The 18,985-nt window shown below is 40.0% G+C and overlaps 1 protein-coding gene across 22 annotated transcripts in view; it reads right to left on the bottom strand.

Annotated features, from left to right (window-relative positions):
- The window catches only part of LRRC4C (leucine rich repeat containing 4C), a 510,287-nt gene extending 492,198 nt beyond the window's left edge, over nucleotides 1–18,089 (bottom strand). For 9 of the 22 annotated variants that reach the window (XR_014693267.1, XR_014693268.1, XR_014693269.1 and 6 more), the window contains exons 1-2: nucleotides 17,881–18,031; nucleotides 7,373–8,910 (exon numbers count right to left, since the gene is read on the bottom strand). The gene's annotated coding sequence lies outside the window, so the exon portion shown is untranslated. Of the gene's footprint in view, nucleotides 1–6,700; nucleotides 6,946–7,368; nucleotides 8,911–14,426; nucleotides 14,506–15,498; nucleotides 15,558–17,181; nucleotides 17,606–17,880 lie in introns of those variants that run through there. The other 13 variants (XR_014693265.1, XR_014693266.1, XM_084519873.1 and 10 more) reach the window with 10 other exon arrangements.
- Between the last annotated feature and the right edge of the window lie 896 nt (nucleotides 18,090–18,985).

Genomic DNA, 18,985 nt, shown 5'->3' with positions numbered 1-18,985 from the left:
GTGCCAAGAAGGACTAAGACAATCCCTGCTCCCCTGAGGCCACTTTGTTTTCCAGTAAGCAATACAGACACTCACTGCAGGTCACAGAAAAACAAGAGGTGCCTCTGAGTAGCTCTGCTACACACAGCCCATTCTGTTACAAGTATCCACTGGTGTTTCAGTCAAAAAAAAAAAACAACACATTGCTCAGGCTCATATGAAACTTGAAGTGGAGAATGGATGCACAGTATTTACTGCCTGACAACCAGATTAAATTAATCCAGTTCATCCAAATTATTTGCATATTCTAGAGCCAGTAGAGCCATTCACGAATTTTTGTCACAATCTTCAAAGCTTACAGAACTAAGTTTTTCAATGAATCATGTGGGTGTTTCTGAAACACGAAAAAAATTAGAACCTCAAACATTCTAAGGACTACTTCATGAATTCTTAAAGTCTTAATACTTGGTTTTCCAGAAACAAATTAAAATACCTATCCATTAGATTACTTATTACCTCCTTTATAATATGATTTTTCAGCATAACCATCATTTAATTTACATGTTATCTCTGGATATCTAGGCTTTTGCATACTTATTAAGTTAACCTCCTCTGAATGCCTCAGAGTCTTCCTGAGTTCAGCTGATCCAAATCTTAACTATTGTGAACCAATTTCTCACTCCCATAGCTGTCCCAATAACCCCATCTCAACTGAGGTTTTGTGCATGCCTATGTCACTTCTGACTTGATAAAGCTGCTTCTTTTCTTTCACCTTCATCCCTCTCTAGTTCACGTGCTCTCTTCTCCCAGGCATGGTCTAAACTACATATTGCATCTCATTTGTTTTCAGAACGAGACTGCACTTCCACCTGAGAGGAATGATTGCACAGTTTAGCAGATAAAGAACATGACTTGAATGTTTACAACCCTGGCAGTATTTCCAGGAACATATATTCTTCCTCCATATTTATTCTTACTCAGTATACATTCATTTGCTTAAGGACCTGTACCTTGAATTTCTTAAGTTCAAGGCTCAACTCTTTAAGCTTTTTCAAGATATAAATCCCTCGTAAAGTTCTGATAATGCCACTCCTGTTACTAGCCTTGCTTTACCTACCTTGTTGAAAGCAGAAATGCAGACTTGGGACCCGAGTGGTATTTCTGCAGTGTAGGTTTGAGATGCTCAAAGGAGCAAAATTTGACCATAATCACTCTGTAACCCAGTCTTCCTTACAGAAACTGCTGAAACACATTTTCATCACATGCAAAAGCAAATTTTTTTTTCAATGCATCCCTCACTTGTACCCTTACAACAGTATAATTCTACTTTTATTTTCAGGGTAATCTCTTCATAATTTTCCCTTCCTACTCTGAGTCTACCCATTCCACTCTATACAGCTTTTTCTATTGAATCTTCTGCTTTCCAGAAGCTGGTTACTCTTCCAGGTTCGGTTAGGAAAGAAAATCTCAGGTAGACCTTTTTGTTTCTGAGTGCCTCATCTTCTTCCAGGACTCACTCAGTCAGAGTTTACTGAGAATTTATTGGTTTACATGAAATGCACAGTTACTATAGTGAGTAGCTCCAGAGAGAAGCCTGTAAATAAAAATATGTTGAAGCAAATGCAGCCTCAGTATGAGTCTCTGTAGAAGGGGCTAATCTCAGCACATTCACCTTCTTTGTCCCCTTAACTAAAAACTGCATGATGTTGTCAAGAGCACTTTAACAGTGAAGAGCAAAGCAGAGGAAAAGAAATCACATTACATCAGCAAACCAGTAGCACCCTTGGCTTTACCTAACAATACCAAAATGATGTCATACTGGTTTATATGGTGATCCACCATGTATGCAGCATGGAAGCATTACTTTTCTCTCTCATTTGCCAATTTCTTTATGGGACAGCTGAAAAGACAGGAAAGAAAGATAGTACATTGGTGGACAAATTAGAAAATGAAAAAAAAAAAAATACACTGAAAATATCCCTACTGCTTGATTGCCCCATGTTGCATCAATAAGTTTTTCTTCTGCAACTATAAAATAGCTCAATTTTAAAGCCCAAATGGAAATGAATCTGGCCAGGGATGTCAAGGGCAACAAGAAGGGCTTCTACAAGTACATCAGTGACAACAAGAAAACCAGTGAAAACGCAGGCCCCTCTGGTAATCGAAGTGGGTGACCATTTCCAGGCACATGAAGGAGAAGAAAGTCAACAGGAGTAGTGAGCATGGATTCACCATGGGAAACATATATTTGACTGATCTGATAAGCTTCTATAATGAAAAGGCCAGCCTGACAGATGAGAGTAGAGCAGTGGTTTTTGTCTTCCAGGACTTCGGTAAGGTCTTTGACACTGCCCCCATAAGATCCTTACAGAGAAGCTGACGAAGTATGGTCTGGATGAGCAGGTAGGGAGGTAAGTCAAGAACTAGCTGAACAGATAGACCCAGAGGGTAGTGGTCAAGGATGCAAGGTCTAGTTGGAGGCCAGGAGCAAGCAGAATACTCCAGGGGTCGATACTGGGTCTAGCCCTGTTTAACCTCTTCATTAACAACCTAGATGATGGAGAAGAGTGCACCCTCCATAAATTCACAGACAACACAAAACTAGAGAGTGTAGCTAATTCACCAAAAAGCCATGCTGTCATCCAGCACAACCTTGACAAGCTGTCAGACAAGAACTTCAAAGTTCAACAAGGAAAACTAGAAGTCCTGCACTTGGGGAAGAACAACTCCAGGCACCAGTACATGCTGTGGGCCACCCAGCTGCAAAGCCACTTCTCAGCAGAGGACCTAGGAAGCCTGGAGGACACCAACTCAGTTGAGTCAGCAGTGTGCTTTGCCACTAAGAAAGCTGCAATAAACAAAGCATCACCAGCAGGGCAAGAGAGGTGACTTACTCAGCAAAGGTGAGGCCACACCTGGAGTACTGTGTACAGTTCTGTCTGTCTCTTCCCCACCCCACCCCCCAGTCCCAATTTATTCCACTTCCACCTCTTCCACCTCACTTACACATCTTTTACCTCACACTAATTCAGGTATTTCAGAAGAGATAAACTACAACAAATATAATCCTGTTTTTACTCTTATAAACATGACAAGTAACAGGACCGGACCAGACAGCCTCTAATTACTGCTGGACTTGATGAGCACTTGACATAAATCTAACCTACAAAAACAACATCCTAAATTGTCAAAGAGCTAGAAAACTAACAGGCCTAATGGAAAGCCTCCTTGCCACAGGATACAAGCTCAAAGCTACAACAAAAATACAGCAACAGAAGTCCTTTGTATTTGCAGTTACGGGTGCGTGAGTCCTGGTTTAAGCATGCTTTTGTTTTATACTGATGTCTCTAAAAGCCTTTGCAATGCACAAACAGAATTGATGACTAGTTGAGAATATTCAGCAAATTAGAAAATAACTGTTGTCCGTACAAAAAGTTTCTTCAATACACACTGGCAAGAGACCAAGATGCCTTGCTACATTTCTGCCTGCACAGTATATGTTCTAAGAAAGTCCCCAGTTTCTGAAGGAATTTCTGCCCACCACTCACCTCCAGCATCAGTAGTATTCTGCCACATGTAACCCCCATAAATTGATCAGCAAGAGCTCTTACACCTCAGCATTTCTGCAAAGCACCAGCCTGAACAACAACAGCCTCTAGAAGCAGACTCCTATGTAGGTGTGTCAAGCTCTCCTTGTTTCTGAGCACTTCTACACCAAGTCACACGCACACCCCACCCCAAACATGATCTTTTGGATTTGTTTCATAAAAACATTAGGAACTCATTCTACTAAAAAGATGCCCTCCTATTTATCTCAGTCTATGGAAGTCCAGATAACACCACAAAGACTATCTTCCCTAAACAATCTGAGTAACTGTCTTTTTAAAAAGACAAGAATTTAAGCAATTTCACGAACAATTTTCACATTTCCACATGGGAACATTGGAAATAGGAACCTAATTGGTTTTAATCTGCTGATTAAGATTTGAATGTATTTAACTCCATTGTTTGCCAGACCAGGAACTGGCTTTTGTGTTCTGAGCCTTTCATTCCTAACCTTATCCTTTGACGCTGAATGGAAATGAACAGGAAGGAGAACAGTGTGGAAAAACAGCAGCTTGGCTGCAGTCAACTAACTTGTCAATTGAAAGGTTATTACTTGTAGCTTCATATTTTCTTAAGTAGCTAAAAGCAGTAAAATTTACTTACTACCAGTTCTCTTGAAGTACGAGATTTAAGAACACTACTCAAGGGAATTTCCTGGTGATTACACCATTTGCAATTAGAGAAGTACAAATTCCTAAGTAGAGTCTGTTTACTGACAGACTACTCTTTTCTGGTTCATTATTTCAAAGGCAGGCCCAGTATCATCACATTAGTGTAAGGTAATATTGCAGACCAACACGATGAGTCAGCAATCAAAACGACGTGTTCTGCCATCCCACGGAGATTGTGCTTTTGCTTCTAGTCCTGGGATTGCTGTCACATCTCCTCTCTCCCATCCTCCCCCTGCTGCACAGTGCTGCAGAGCTCCAGGACTGACTTACCAGTTGTCAGCCCAGCTTGTTTCAGAAGGAGGAAGGAATTCATGTGTAAAGTACCCCGGGTCTCAGAAACACAGAAACATGTGCTGGAGGAGCTTAGTGCCTGGTCGGCTGACTTTAGCAATGAGAAAAGGAAGCTGCTCAACTAACTGGAACTAAATGAAAAAGAAATTTCAGTTTTTTTTCATCTACCACTTATTCTTAAAACAACATTTAGATAATGAAGCTCAAGAGTCTCTGTACCTACAATTCCTGCTCATCACAACAGCTTTGCAGGCCTTCCCTTTATATTTCAGCGAGATGCTGGAATACAAAATGCGAAGTGGAGTGAGCTCACACAAGCACCTGAGCCATACACAGAAGAATACATCCTCCACGCTAGGCAAGAGTGAAGGCGTTTGGGGCGTTAGGCTATGAAACAGGATTAAAATGGAAGGGTCACCAAGATGGAACACTGAAGTGAAACACTTGACTTTCCACAGTTCTTTTTAACTGCACATTTAAAAAAGAAGAAGAGTCCAACTGCTGCTAAAGCCTGTTCACACATAAAAACCTGGCAGGACTGAGTATTATCCATTCCCATTACTGCCATAAGAATATAAATGGTATTTGAAACCAGAACTAAATCACGTGATATAACATGCTATATTATAAGGGGGAAGAAGCGCTAGATTTCCTCTTCAGTGAACATGTTAATATGTACAATAAAAACCATTTGCATTAGTCTGCAGTATAAGCAGATGGTAAATACTATACCCACAAAAATCCACAGTAGTCCCACTTCTGCAAGGTTTGATGATCAAAGAGATGGATGAAAATGACATCTGGACACCATATCAAAAGAGCAGTGACATCCTTTCTGTTGATGCGTACAGATGACTACCTTTCCCACTTAGCTTAGGGCATACAACACTAATAAATCACATCCAACACACCAGAACACACAGAATTACTAGTGGAGCAAACATGTTGTCTTCTCCCCCAGATTATAAAAGTTGCTTCATTTCATTTCCCTCCTGCTTCATCCAATGTCTCTGCTTTGACACCCTGCGTTATACTTGAATTCTAAAAATTGGGCAAGGCTCTGAAGAGCTTCACCCTCCCATTCCCCCCCCAGTAACAATAAAAATAAAAATCAGCACATGGGGACTGTTCCCCATCATTAAAAGAGCTCACTATCTAGCAAAATAGATGCATGTGCTACATGTGATGGGGCTTGAAGAAAGTATGATGAGGGAAAACTATGGCAAACTGCATGCTGCCCAGGAAGAGATTTCTTTGTCATAACCATACAGTAAAAACACGTGCAATACAGAGCATCACTTCCAGAAAATGAGGGGAAACACACCTATAACCAGTTTTTCTTTCTTCCTTAATCCCTCTTTAAAGCTATTATGCAAAAACTGATGGGAAGCAGAGGGACTGACTGACAGGATGCAATAATGTAAAGTGATTTGATTACTCTGAAGCAGAGCCTTTTCATTAAGTTTTTAGCCTTGCAACACAGGATCTATTACAAGAAGGCTCATTACACTTTTTTTGTACCAAATGGATTAAAGGTTCATCCTACTTGATGTGTCCTTCACAAATCTTATGTAATTCCCTTTTTCTTTATATACATTACACATGTATACATATAAGCTCCTCTAGCATCCGATTTAGTAGAACTATTTTAATCTACATATTTTTACACAAAGTAATCAGCTGTGCAGCAGTCTTTCAAATAGATACCATATCCTTCAATATTAGTCATTCACATTCATATAATTGAGAAGGAGTGAGTGCCTAACAATTCCATTTGGAGAAGCAAGCATCTTTGAAATGTATTTACAGATGGTTTTCTCACCTCCTTGGGAATGCTAAGTACTATCAGTGCAGCAATAAAAAGAAGCTCAACTACAAGAGCTCCGATTCTATTGTAATGCAATGCTATTTTATTTCTATTAAATAATGAAAAGACAGGAGAGAAGGCTGCAACAGTCATACTGTACCCACAGAACCAACATGCTGGGGAGTCAGGGGAAAAGAGCCAGGTTTAAACACTGAGCAGTATCACAGTCATATGAATGAAAGATCAAGAAATATTGGAGAGCCATAAACCCTGCTGGGTGAGACATTTACTCTGGCTGCTTTAATGCCTGCTAGGCACTTCCATCCCCAAAATTAAGGGCTCCACAAAAAACTCATTTATGATTGGTGCTCTGTTCCAAAATGAGTTATTGTTTAGCTCTACATATCTCAAATTCTATAGCCATTAAAAAAAGGGGGGCTGGGGGATGAAGAAGCATTCAAAAGGTTAATGAGAAACAAACAGCTGAACTTCACATAAGTGATGCACAAATCCTGTTTCCATTCTGCTACCTTCTACTTCCACTCACAGCAGCAGAAGCAGCATTTTACTTACATATTCATCATTCCAGAGCTGAGTGAAATGCAGAGAAAAAATAGACAAGATTTATGAAAATATGGAGACTTCGACTGACCACATTACATGAGCTTTATTTCTTGCCTATTCTAGATCCTTTCCAAATATTTTAAGCTGGTCTGATGATAACAAAAAACCTCCCAATAAATTCTAATACCTTTGAAATGAAAGGAGCTTTCTAGTGCTATTCAAGTAATGTTTTCCAGCACTATTATCATTATTCTACAAGCATTTTTGCTGTGCAAACAGCAGGGAAAAGAAAAAGGATAAGAAGACAAAAAGAGGACACAAATCATAAGCACAGAATTTACAAACACCACACTCCATGCCACCTGCTACTCATGTTTCATCTTTTTTTTCAAGCCCAAACAAACAAGCACAATCAGGCTAGGAGACAGAGGGGTAGACAAACCCCTGGACTTACCTTTTTTATGGTCCCTCTGCAAACTTCTCCAAAAGAAATGTAAATTCCTCTAGCTGCACTTGATTCGTCTTGCTTTTCTCTCTCTCGAGTCACACAGAAGCAAAACAATTAGTTTTCAGAGGTTCCATTTACTGCTCTTCCATCCCCAGCAAAATGCGTCCAGGAGACTATGCCAAAAGTAAGCCCAGAACTCAAAGGCAATTGGAAGAGGGCGCTTGGGGGGTTGCTGAAGGACCAGATTGCAAAAATTCAGTAGCTTGAGCACAGAAATATCCTACCGTACAATATACCTGGCTTCTTGCTCACCAAAAAACTGTAGTGCAAACTGTCAGTAGTAGCCTCCAATAGCTGCTGTGTGTGCTGCAGATGGTACGTCTCACTGTTACCTTCCCAGATGGGTAGAGGATTCAGAGAGCAGCAAAACCAGGGGGTCGCCTCCAAACCAGGTGGATTGCCAGCCACTCATTCGCTCAGTCCAATTAATCAAGACAAGAACAGCTCAGTCACCAGAGGTATCTCCTTCCAGGGTGCACAGGATTATGGCAAGGTTATTAATCTTGCTTTGCTGCATCCCCCCCACCCCCTACATTCAGCAGCCTGCACCGAGATGATTGCCAGCTCTGTCTCTGTCCCTGTTCTACTGCATTTTGCTCAGCCCTCTGTTGCTGCAAGTGAAACACAGAGGAGGGAGGAATACTAATAAGGTGGTTAGCTACAGTTTCTTTAAGGCATTCTACATACTGCCTGAGCATGTATATGTGCATGTGTGCGCACATGCATTTTCTGTGGGGCAATGTGGATTTCTTTGTGGCTGAAATGGGACCTGTTTCTACATCAAAGTCTGAATTAATCTGGATTATCACTTAATGAATATCAGAGCCAGCAATTGTATTTTTCTTCGGATAAGAGGAGGGTACTAAATGCTCTAGCAGATTAGAAAGGCAGTAATGGTTACTGGGGGGAAGCACAGGGTTGTGCAGAAACCACACCATGCCCTGAACAGTGCATTTGGTTATAAAATGTGTTCCAAAGCAACTCAGGCACCGTTTTAGAAGTCATTCTTTTATCCTGTATCAGTCAGATTTTTAAAATCAGCATTATCCATCTCTAGATTAGACAGCAAAGTCAAATATTTTTAGAAAAGAAAATTTCTGGCAGGAAAATGGAAATTTAGGAAGTTGGCTGAGGCAAACATCCAACGCTGCATTTATGAAGGTGTTCGAAATTCTCTCCTTTTAACAAGAACTGTTCTTCTGAAAGCTTTCACTTATGAAACGAGTTTGGTGTTCTCAGTCCACCACCCAGAACAGACTTGCCACATATTCCTAAGCAGTTGGTGTGCACTGGTACATTAACCTGGGTATTATTGCGGCAGGTAGAAGTCCTTGCTGTAATTCACTCCCATGAAGTACAAATGCAGTTTTACCATCTTTGCTCTCCTGCAGATACTCCAGACCTTCTGCAGCAGGTTCAGGATGCAGGGTATCCACAATTCCAACTTTCTGCAGCAAATGACATTTTCACACTCCTTCAGGAAACTAAAAGAAAAAAAATAAGACACTCTTCAGAAGCATGTTTATTTATTTATTTATTTTAAACCATAGTAAGTTATACCTTACTGTGGGACTGATAACTCTTTATCAACCTGCAGCTTAGTTCAGGGGTCTGAGTAACCAATACACTTGACAGAGCTCCCTATTCAATGAGCTACATGAAATGAGTTCGGTGCTTCATTTCACAAAAAGAGCTACCACAGCAAAATCTAGCAAATAAACTGTTTGAATGAGCAGAGATGGAAGTGCTGGTGTAAATTTAGGCAGCCCATCCATGGGCTAACTGGCAAGAAAGCTTGTATGTACCAACCATGCCAGTATTACTGTTACTTTAGCTTAGAGAACTGCAATCTAATATGGCACTGTTACCACAAAATAAGAGCCTTCTGGTAAGCACACACTGCAGTTTTGACAGCCAGTGAACTTTAAAAAGAAAAAAAGGCACAAAAAGGCTGGATCTCCATGGTATCTGGAAAGGGAAATATAGGGCACTGTAGGGAACTGTTTCAGAAGATGGAAGATCAGCCCTGTTCCACTAATCACATGTACTCACTTGGGCTGTTGTGCATTGTTTCAGCTTAACCTACAATAGAATTTAAATCTAAAATGATTTATTTATTTGGAAGCCACAGAACTAACAGGAGACACTGTAAATTGTATTTTTTTCTTCATTTTTGCTGCAGCTGTTTTTCTTCTCTCCTTCAGAAGTCTCCTCCTATTCCCAACACTGCATGATACCTTGTCTTTCCATTTGAGCTCCATAAGCCAAGAAAACAGTATTCTCATTCATCACGAATGTAACTGAGCCTATCCACACAGGAATGTGAACAGATAGGAGCTTGGACGCTGAAGACCCATCTAGCCAAAATTTTTGTCTCTGTTAGTCACCGTCACAGAGAAACCTGTGATCAAGGGAGGCAGACAGTGCTATTTCCACAGTACACTGTTCTGACCCTCAATTTTCCATGCCAAGAGGAATTGTGAAGTCAGAGACAGGAACAGCTACCTTGAGTACACTACTCACAGCTTCACAGGCTTCTCTCATACCCTGCCTGGGCTTTTCCTTTACACTGAGGAGCCCTAATAGATTCACCTGTCCTTCATATTGAAGTTACTCTACTTATTTGAACACTTGTCACATATCTTTTCCACCTCATGCAGTACCCCAAATTCCACAGGCATGCCACAAACTTACAGCACCACGTTGATACTTTGTTTTGAGAAAGCATCACCCAGAAAGCGTGAAGTTTCTGCTTTCTAAGAAAGCAGCATGAATGCTTTGGCTACTTTCAGATTATTAGCTTTAGTAGTGATGTAACACTTATAGTTCTAACTAGGCAACTAAGCGTCTTATGAAAAGACCTCATGTCTAGACCAAAGTTCCCTGTCTGCAGTCTTTCCCACCTCCTTAAAGTTGTTTTTTCCAGGTGCAGTCACAGTCTGAGTGCCTTTTTTTTCCTTAAATTACAGAAATAATTCATCCAGTTAACACATCTCATGTTTACAATCTCTGGGATCTGAACAACAGCAGACAGAATTAAAGTGACTTGCATTCTAATTTCCATTCTGCAGATTACGTGTTAAGGAACTGGGGAAAAACAAAAATGAAGTGCCATTCAGAGAATACATTACTGATAGCAGCATCCTCCAAGTACTGCTCACCATAATCCTACAGGTAGAGGCAAGGCCCTCTGTCCTACCTCATCTGTAGTTAAGTCTGTGTTACAACTATACCACCCGCTAATGAATTCCACATTAATCAAAATGAATGAACATCCCTTGCATTTCCAAGGATTGGTTGTTTCTTCATTTGTTTATGGAGAAGTAACAATTTGGACAAATCAGCTCATCAATCCACAAACTACTGGAGTCTTACAGACATCTTTGTTTATACTCCCACATGATGCTTAAAGACAGTTTACAAGCACAATACCAACCAAGCAAATACACCACCCCCTGCCCAAACATCTTCAGCTCCCTCTCCATCTGGCTGCAGCCTAGCTCAGCTGTACGTGCTGACCCATCAGTCTCACACCTCTCAATACCAATGTTGTCTGAAATTCAGCACAAGTTAATCACCAGTTCTTACTGCTCGAAGTTCTTACTAAGGAAAGCACCAACTTAGTACAAAATAAGAAAATACTGAAGCAAAACACTATCAAAACCTTTTTTATTAGCCCATTTTGATTTAGGTAACTCTAAATCTATATGAAATTTGTAATCCAAACCTCAATTTCTTCCTCTTAATTTTCAGTGACTTGATCACGACAAGTCACATCTAATATTATTTTCCAAGCCAAATTAGATATTAGCAAGACCACAGAAAGAGATGGTTCATGTTCATACAGGCAGGCAGAGCTCATCAGGTACAATGTAAGGGGTTACTACTTCCAGCTGACAACACTACCCACATGGACACACTAATGGCAATCATCAGAAGCAAACACACACCGGTTTCTCAGCCACTCTTTTCCCCACCAGTCCTAACTTAAGCCCAGCATCAAGAGATGGTGGAAAGTCCCATGCTGGCCTCTGAACTGTAGAACTGAGAAGCAGCCCTACTGCCTTCTCCTGCTTCTCCCAGAGGGCAGCAGCAGCTCTTCCATAAGGAAGCCCAGCTCCTGCTGCCCCAGTGACTGAGGCACCTCCACACCTGGACCACACAGCACTACATGGACTACACAGCACTACCTGGACTAGGAGCACTACACCTGCTCTCCAGTAAACAGTTCTCCCAGAAGTTATACAACCTACTCAAAACCACAAGGGTTTTCAGAAGACACAGTGAAAGACATGAAGCCATGAGGAAGATGCAGAGAAGCAAGAGAATGTATTAACTGGAGGGGAAAAAAATACTGAACTCCTAAAAAGTTTGCAGCATTTACATTCAAGACAAATGAAACATTTCTACTGCACTAAGCATTTTGTAGAAAGTATTGGGTCAGGGTCTATCTATTCCTGTTACAATAAGCACAACAGTAATAATAATCTCCTCCTAAACCTCTTTGCCAGGAAGTACAGAACTACAGCAAACACATTGTGTTCTTGATATCTTAAGCTCCCAGCCACAGTCCAGTGAGCAACATAAGCAAGCTCCTATGAGTAGAGACACACACTAGGCATTATAATTAGCATTCATCACCCTAAAATACAGGTAGCTGCATCACAAAGTGACACTTAAAAAAACAACTTTTTGATCAAATTGAGCAGTTTTCATTGTAGATATTTTTAGTTCTAGAGACATACTATCAGGCTCAAATTTTCTTCTTAAAAAATGTACTGTAATTCAGTGCCTCAAGTTTTGATTTCAGACTAATCCTGGCACGCTAAATACAAATCATAGCTACCTTGATTTTGTGCTATTTGGCTGCTATTATTTGAAGACAGATTTAACAACACCTATACCAGACTTGGGCAGAAACCTCAACTTTTTTGGAAGTCAAACGGTAAAATTTTGTATTTCCCTGCATTCTTCCCTTTAGGAGAAAAAAACAAAAACAACAAAAAAAAAACAAACAGATGTCTAAAGCCTTATCTGAAAGTGTTAAAGAAAGGCTACTTAAGAAGCACATAGACCATTACAGAAAAACAAAACAAAAAGTCTTCGCACATCAAGCCTATATATATACATATATATACACACACAAATATATATTATATGGTAAGTGTATATAGCTGCTACCTGCCAACCAAATAAATTACATTTTTGACCCCTCTTCTCAACAGACAGGAGAAATTCTTCAAGGGTAGGGACATGGCCTCTGTTTGCCCTGTCTTTCCTCTTTCACAGGCATCAGCATGCAGCCACTGCTGTGAGCAGAACACTCCAATGCACAGACCCTCAGCTTGAGCTGCTATGAGCCCTCTGCTTACAATTGCTTGCATTTTCCTGTGGCAACCATCGTTTCTCCTCCCCTCTGTAGAGAAGGGCTGCAAGAGTGAAAGGGTGGGATACATTTAATTAAAACCTAAGTTACTCAAAACATTTGTTTGGATTTTACTCACACCACTGAGCACTTACTAAAAACAGCTGGGTTGTTGAAGTATACATCCAAGCTTTAGTACCGCATCACTGTTTAAGAAACAAGATGGTTACTAAACTGAAGCTAAATACCTTGGATTGATTTAGGTTATACAGAAGAAGCATTGATTGCAAGAAAAATTAGGGTATTTCACTGTTACATTTCTGTTCCCCAGATTTTTATGTTTTAAGCAGCAAGAAGATTTTTAATTCGATTTTTAGTTGGCCATAAATCTCTCCATGACCTTTAACTTAACATACATTAAAAAAAAAAAAAAAGTAAAACAAAAATTGGAAGCTGACTACATCTCAAAAAATATTTTGAGTCCTAAATGCTTTATTTCTCCAGAAGCAATTGCTGTTCTCTCTGTAACCCTAATGCCCATCAGCAGAGTTTTATTATTTACACTGACTCAGGTTTTACTGACTGCAATTAAGATCATCTTAGTGGGATAGTTTCATCAATATTCCAGCTCTTGAGAGACTGCTGTTTTTTCCTTCCAGCCCCAATTCCTGGTTTCCTTTTAAGTCTCACTTGCATACATAGGAACTCAGCAAGCCACCTAGACTCAGTGACACATAGGTCACTAAAGGAAGATAAATACCAGAATGACAGGAAAATTAGCTTTATTTTAACAAAATGGTGTCCTGTGTGTTTTTTTCTGAACACTGACTACCAAGGTCAGTTAAGAGAGGTCAAAATGTCTTATACTTATGACTGTAAAATATTGTAGATATTGTAAAACACGTTTCCAAAAAGTTCCAAGTGGACACACCGTTTGTTACGGTTTGTTTGCATGCAAAAACATACATATATCATAGAACAGTTCAGTTGGAGGGTACCTACAGATATTGTCAAGTTCAAACTGCCTGTCCTCTTCTGGGCTAACCAAGAAGTACAGCATGCATCTGTAGAGCATCGTCTAACTGCACTGGGCATCAATCATCTCACCAGGAAGCCTGTTCCAGTGTCTGACCACCCTCAAAGTAAAGACATTTTTCCCCAATGTCCCATCTGAACCTCCCCTTGTGCAGATTTGTGTTGTTCTTTGCATCCTGCCATGAGTTCTCAAGAAGCAGAGGCTGGCGCCTCTCTCTCAGAAGACTACAGAGAGCAACAAGGTTGCTCACAGCCTCCCCTGCTCCAGAACAGACCACCCAAGTGTCTCCACACTCTCCTCATAGCACATGCCTCCAGCCCTTCTACCAGCTTTGTTGCCCTCCTCTGGATGCTTTCAAGGACCTTAAAAGTCTTTTTGTTGTAAAGCCCAGAACTGCACAAAATATCCAAGGTGAGGCCACAACACGAAATACAGTGGGGAATCACCTGTTTTGACCAGTTACTGTTCACTTTTTTTTTTTTTTGTGACAGAATCAAGACAAGAATCACAAATTAAAAAAAAAAAAAAAAAAAAAAATCAGGTTTCACAAGAACAAAAAGACCTGAGACTTTTTTAAGTCTTAAAACTTTGAGTTTTACCTATAGTCCAAGCTCTGTGATATCAAACCCGATCCTTCACATATCAAAGTGTTGTTGAAATATAGTATCCAAATAGATCCTAAGAAATATAAAATCTACTTCAGCATAAAAACAAAGAGGCAGCTAACCCTCTCAGAGAAAGAAGTGAACTGAACTTTGTACACAACTGCACTCATAAGACTTTAAGGGTTAGTTCACTCCATGAAGAAGAAAGTTGTCACATTAACCGGGAAAATGTAAAGAAGAAAATCTAGTTACATGTTTTGCTTGAGGAAGTAATTAGATTGTTACCTTTGCAGTTACCTCATGAAATTTGGAGTTCTATTCATGTCCATCTCTCATCAAGCTCATTTCTCAGTTACTGCTCTCTATCGTACATTTACCAGCTTATAGTCTCATCTGAGCAATAGCGCCTCCATCTTATGCCTTCCACTTATCATGGAAGACTGTATCTGAGATATTTTAAGCTTTGGAGAAGTTAATGCAGTAAAGATCCACTGCTGAGCTTTATTATCTCAAAAAATGGATATGCTGATAGCCTTTATTACAGTCTTTGACAACTTATTTTCTGTTAAACTTTTTTTTTTTTTTTTTGTCAGTCCTTATACCGGAGTCCCTCACGTGCAATGAAGCATTTACTGTACAAGAATTTCTTTTACTGTTCTTACTAACACCTACATATCACCATGGGCAACAGACAGGAAAAGATTAGCTTTTCTTATGCTAAATTTTAACCCTACAGATAATAATACTAAAAAGAAAAAAGAAGAGCAGAACAGTTTGGACTTGAAGTTAAGACAGTTCGATACACACGCACAGTCCAAACCAGTGCAGCACTTCTGAGTACATTTTAGTACCAGTAATTTTAACAACATTAAGATATGTACAGATGCATCTTTCTATTTAGTAACAGAAGAAATAGCATTTATTTATCCTAAAAGACAGCATTCCTTTCTATTTTGAGTATAGTTATACACATCTACACATGAGCTTGTCCTTCGAGATTCTTTTCACAGTTAAGAAGAGTCAATACTTCAGAGCATTATTCATTCGTTCTGTTTTAGACACCTACCTTTGAGAGGAGACTGGATCCTCCAATGCCCAAGGAATGCTCACATGACCAGCTCAGACCTACATATAACGCATGGGATTATATTTGGTGCTAGCAGATTGTTAACAGGGGACAATCTGCAACCATTCACCTTAGAGAAAGTATCCCACCACAGACGTTGCTTCACTAATAGACAAGCTCCCTCTAGACTGAGAGGTCTATTTCCTGGTGGTGCCAACAGAAAAGAGTATTTCTTTAAGGTTTAACTGAGAATATATACATATATGTGTGTGTGTGTGTATATGTATTTAAGAAGCTAATTGCCTATTCTTCGTAATGCTACCTCTATTCTTTGCCAGTCTCAGAGCAGGAACGTCATCTTCCACTACTTGACAGTTTTTGGTCTGCCCCTACTTGGCCTGGTTGATCCAGGGATAAAGGTTTCCCTGTACTGTGATCAATACACAGACTCACATCCTATTTCCACCTCAATCACCTGTATGCCCTAGAGTCTACTGCAATTACTGAAAGCACAGTTATGAGAACCTTAAGAGGTTCACCAAATATATTTTGGACACGTAATGAAAACTGAAGAAATTGGATATGAGCTACCTCTATTAGCTGCCATTGTGGTGAGCTTGTTCTTTCTGAAATGGGTGAAAGAAACAAAGGAAACAGCAGGGATAGGAAGGAAGAAGTTAATACTGAAAAACTTTTCTATATATTCTGAGAAAGAAGAGTAACATTATCTTTGAAGGAACACAATACACACAAGATAATTTTGATTGGAGCAGTAGGACAGAAATCCAAAGGAGAAAGCACACTGAGTTTGAAAACCTGTAACTAAAATGAAACCCCCAAAATCCACATTTCAGCATCACATGAACAGAAGGCTGAAGGATTAAGCAACAGACGATGAACAAGTAGACTGTAGAAGTTACCATACATGAGAGGAAGTAAGCACCTTCAATAACTTGAAGAATACATCCTTGATTAGAATATCTAAAAATAACCCAACTAATAATTACCTCCTCCCATAGCACACTACTCCAGGGAGTGCTCATTATAAACAAGTTGTAGCAACCGTAAGATTTACTGGGGTTCAATGGTTCCCCAGTTATTACTATTGGCAATTTGTTAAAGGACATTAGCCCAAGAACAAACAAATACAAGCTACTCAAAATTTAACTTGAACTGCAAGTAATTTGTGTGGGACAAACAGTTTTTGTTAAGCTGCCTTGAGTAATTCACCAGTAAGAAGAGAAAGCCTTCTTAAACTTGATTTGGGCCTATCAGATGGAAACAGAATACTGCCAGATAACATAGCTCTTTGAGACAGATATATACCCACCATAAAAACAAAATAACAACAGGCTAGCATCTAATATGGAGCTGAACATTATTTTACATGATGAAGAAGTCTTGACAAAAAATCATTAAATGAATTTAAGGTTAAAAAAATAGATTATGAAGTACAAAACCCGTGTGATAATTTTGATCATTTGCAGCTTTAGAATTGTGATTCATAGACAACCCTGTAAAGCATTTTTAGATTACACATTTGCTGTCAAGTACCTCCTTCAGGCTAAATGTTTCAAGAAAATTAATTCAGAAACTTCAGAAAGTGAAAATTACAGTAAAAAAACTTTGATTTGCTAAGGACAGCATTACAGCTAACCCACTGAATTTTTCTAGCATACTTACACTTTGGAACAAGATTTCAGTTTGGCAGTTAGCTCTCTGCAGCATCAGAAAACTTCTGTCAGTTATTATTTTGGAAGAATTGTAAGCTTGTAAAACAAATATGCAAAACTTAAAAAACCTACGTACATTCAGTTCACACTCTCAACAGCGAGTTACTATGACTTGGCAGCTAGGCTACTCGACTATAGGTCAGACTAGCCAATAACAACGCTCAGGCCAAAGGTACAGGGTTGGGGAGAATTCACAGAAAAGAATTACAGGAAAACATGGCTGAATCTGCCCTGATAGCTATGATGGAAAGAACCCATGAGCGCCATGGTACTCAGTCAGTTCTCCAGGAGTCAGAAGGCACAGGCACGAACTCCTCCCAGAAAGGGACCCATGGCCCTTGCTGCCTACATGCTGAACCCAGCCAATGCCCTCTCACAGGAAGGAGGCGCATTTTCCTGCCTAGCGTTTCCTCACCATTATTTTTAGCACCACATTCTATAAGATAATAGCAGAGCTATACATGGTGTTTGAATGTTAAATAGTTACCTTCAAAAAGGGGGTCCAGAAAGAATAAAGTTCCCTTGAGTTTAGGAGCTTATGAAGCACTAACAGGGAGGATTTAACAAACACATCTTCTTAATTTCTGTATGTCAGCCCATTAGATAGTTAAAAGCAACTTAAACACAACATCACACACGCATTCCTCACCAGTCCTCCCGCATTCAGTCTCCCCTCAGGCATGTCAGCTGTCTCCTCAGGAAACATCTTTCCAAGGTCCTTTTCTTCAGACCCCAGAAAGCACACAACCCTTCTACCAAAACTGAGACATACCACCACAGAAAACAAATAAACAAACAAAAAACTGTTACCTCAACTCCTTTTCATCCCTGCAAGCTTCTAACACTACTCCTACCCGCCCAGACTGCATCAGGAAACGTGCTTGTGTCCCACCCACCACAACCCCACACACCTGTGCTCATCCCACACTGCTGGGACTCCTCACACCATGGTGCTAAAATTCACGTATTGTTTTTGTTTGTTTGTTTGTTTTTTAAATATGAAATGTTCTGAGCTTCTGTTCCATATGTACCATGGGGGTCATGTTACCACCTTATTAGAGAAGAGCAGAGGAAAATAACAGAGGAACATTAATATTCATGAAGCTCTCAGATAGTTTAAGAATAAACCCCATGAAAAGGCATCTTGCTTAATAACTGTGTTCCCAGGAAAGCATTTGAAGCACTCACAGTAAATAAGACATGAGGTCAGGCACCTCAAAAGCCCAAGTCTGAGAGCACATTGAACAAGCAGGAGGCATGCAGTCACTGGGACCCAAGCACGCACAGGGCTTCTGCAGCTCCAGCCACAGGGAGGCCTCTGCGGACCTAGGGCTCTCCATGCCGTTCGGGGTCACAGCATTCATTATGAATTGTCCATTTCCTCTGTTTACACACAGACCTGCCCTTGTTTCCTGTATGTGGTGTGTGCTGCTGTGAGAGGGCTGTAACACTTAGCTAGTACATGATTTTATTTTGGCCTGTAAGACACACTACCATAAAATTATATTTATCAACTGTTCCTGTGAACCTACATATAAATGCTTTCATTCTCATGTAAGCAAAGCATGTAACTAATCAGGTTAAGCCTGTGCCTTCATGGGTTCAATTGTTATCCTTTAAATGTGAACACCTGGACTCAGGTGCTCAGAGCATCAAAACACTGAGGGCTTACACATGTGGAGGTTTTACCACACTTTAATGAGTTACTGAGTGCAGCTGAGCTGAAGCATTTTAACCCATTACAAATGAAAGGT

Source organism: Aythya ferina (assembly GCF_964211825.1).
Source record: "Aythya ferina genome assembly, chromosome: 5".
NCBI classification, from domain to species: Eukaryota; Metazoa; Chordata; class Aves; order Anseriformes; family Anatidae; genus Aythya; species Aythya ferina.
Note: the sequence above shows the minus strand (reverse complement) of the source record. Positions and strands in the feature narration are given on the sequence as shown.